Genomic DNA, 2,716 nt, shown 5'->3' on the forward strand with positions numbered 1-2,716 from the left:
ATAATTGAAAGATTATTAGAGAGTATCATTTTTATATGAGTGATGATATATCTCACTCTCATGTGTTTGTGCAACATTGTTTTGAGAATTATTTTGATTTCTTGTAGGAACATGCAATTGCTATGGATAGACATATCATTTGGTCAGATAATTGTACAGGTCAATTCAAAAATTCTTGCATGTTTTATTGGTTGTGTAGGATGCACATAGAGAGGGGGGTGCCTCATATTTGAATTTTTTTTGAGTCTGGCCATGGGAAAGGGGAATATGATGGAGCAAGGGCATGTGTGAAGAGAGCTCTAGTTAAGAAGCAATTGAAGATTTCAAGAGCAGAGCTTCTTGATGGTCATAGCATTGTTGATTGGTGTAGTTCATCATTATCACAGGGGGGGACTCTTGATTCAGTAGTACACAGGTTCTTTTACTTGGTTGAGGAAGGGTCCATAGGTGATAGATAAGATTGTGCTACAACCAGAGACTCATCAAAAATGCATTCATTCCAGAGCTCTGATTCTAGTACATGGACCATTTGGACATGACAACTAGCTTACTTTTTTCTTAGTTATTTTCAGTGTGACTAGGATCACTGTGAGTCTAGTGAGTGGGTAGACACATGGGCTCCACATTATCTTACTCCATTCTCTATCATACTCTCTATAAAAAAATGATGACATGGAAAGTTCACTTGAGCCTAACCATCTATCAGACATTCTTCAGCCAAGACATGTCTTTGCATTGGTTGCACTCCAGGGGAATGATAAGAAATTAGATTATTGGTTAGCACATTGTGTAAGAGGTAAACAAAAGCTTGCACAATCGATCATAGATAATGATGGATTCACATAGCCTACTGGTTCAGTGGTTGTCATTGAAACATGGCTATGGACATACATGCTTAGAAGGAATGGATTTCCTATATTGAAGACTATCAAAAGCACAAAACAATTCTCAGATATTGAAATCTTATTATAGCAATAGATGTAAAGTTGTTGAAGCATTAAGGAAGAACAAAAGTAAAGAAAATTTTTACTATTGCTAATGTTGATTATGAAGCCCTATTGGAGAACCTAAAATAGAGAGAGGACCCTTCTGAAAAACTCAACTAGGAATATTTACTTCTTATGTTATTTTGTTCATAATGATTCAGTGAACTGATGATTATCTTGTTTAGTACAATAAGTTACTAATTTTTTTATGATATTGGAATGTAGGTACATCATGAAAAGTAGCCATGCATGAAGATAGAAACCTAAATAAGGAGTAGAATGAAGAAAAATCTATTCTATTTTTGACACTATGATTTTTGACAATAGTTTTATTAACACTATGATTTTTGAAACTATATTTTGGACAATATGATTTTTGGTAGTTGTGTATTGACATAATAATTATGAAACACTTGATATATTGTAAATGTAAACTTGTTGAATTAATGTAAGAAACAAAGACGATTTTACTTAATCCAATTTATGTGGAGGGACCTAAAAAATGATGATTTAAATACATACTAACACCAAAATTGCACTGTTCCCAATGCCAAAAACTTGAGAGAGGTAAAAAAAATATTTTTGCTTTTAATACTAACCCTAGTGACACCCTTGTTCGAGCCACAAAGAGTCTCCATCGTCCGTGGCCACCCCATACCAAGTTGCTCTAAGTGCATGTCGAGGTCAATCTTTCGAGGTTTGTAACTCAGAGCTCATGGGTGCTATTAATGAAATGTCAATTGCTATAGGATAGTCATGCCAAGGCCTAAAATAACCTATCTCATTTTTGAGAGATCACGTTCTGTTTGGATTTGGTACAACAATCTCACTCAATACCAAAACTTGCAGTGTGCCTCAGTTCATAGTTGCACCACAACGTAACTTTGAAATCGCTGACCTTTGCATTGAATCATCAGTAGCATTAGCTCTAGGTGGGTGGGTGAACCCTAGTGAGACCCTTTTTCTAGCTATGGAGAGCATTCATCATTTGTAGCCACCCCGTACTGAGGAGTCTCCAAGGTGCTCTAAGTGCGTGTTGAGGTTGATCTTATGAGGGGTGTAACTCAAAGCTTGTGGGGGCTATCAATGAAATGTCAAATGCTACAAGATGGTCATGCCAAGGCCTAAAACAACCTATCTCATTTTTAAGAGATCACATTCTGTTTGGATTTGGCACATCAATCTCACTTGATGCCAAAACTTGCAATGTGCCTTAGTTCATAGGTGCACCACAGCGTAACTTTGAAACCACTAATCTTGGCATCGAATCATTAGTGCCATTAGCTATGAATAGGTGGGTGTACCCTAGTGACACCCTTGTTCCGGCCGTGGAGAGCCTCCATCGTCTGCAACCACCCCGTACCGAAGAGTCTCTAAGGTGCTCTAAGTGCGCATCGAGGTCGATCTTCCAAGGGTTGTCACTCAGAGCTCATGAGGGCTACCAATGAAATGTCAAATGCTACAAGATTTTCATACCAAGGCTTAAAATAACCTATCTCATTTTTGAGAGATCACATTCTGTTTGGATTCGGCACAACGATCTCGCTTGATGCCAAAACTTGCAGTGTGCCTCAGTTCATAGGTGCACCACAATGTAACTTTGAAATTGTTGATCTTGGCATTGAATCATCAATGCCATTAATTCTAGATGAGTGGGTGAACCCTAGTGACACCCCTATTCTGACTGTGGAGAGCCTCCATCATCTGCAGCCTCCCCGTACTGAAAAGTC

This window comes from Cupressus sempervirens, chromosome 6, assembly GCF_028749045.1.
Source record: "Cupressus sempervirens isolate cs-2001-9-10 chromosome 6, ASM2874904v1, whole genome shotgun sequence".
In the NCBI taxonomy this organism is placed as follows: Eukaryota; Viridiplantae; Streptophyta; class Pinopsida; order Cupressales; family Cupressaceae; genus Cupressus; species Cupressus sempervirens.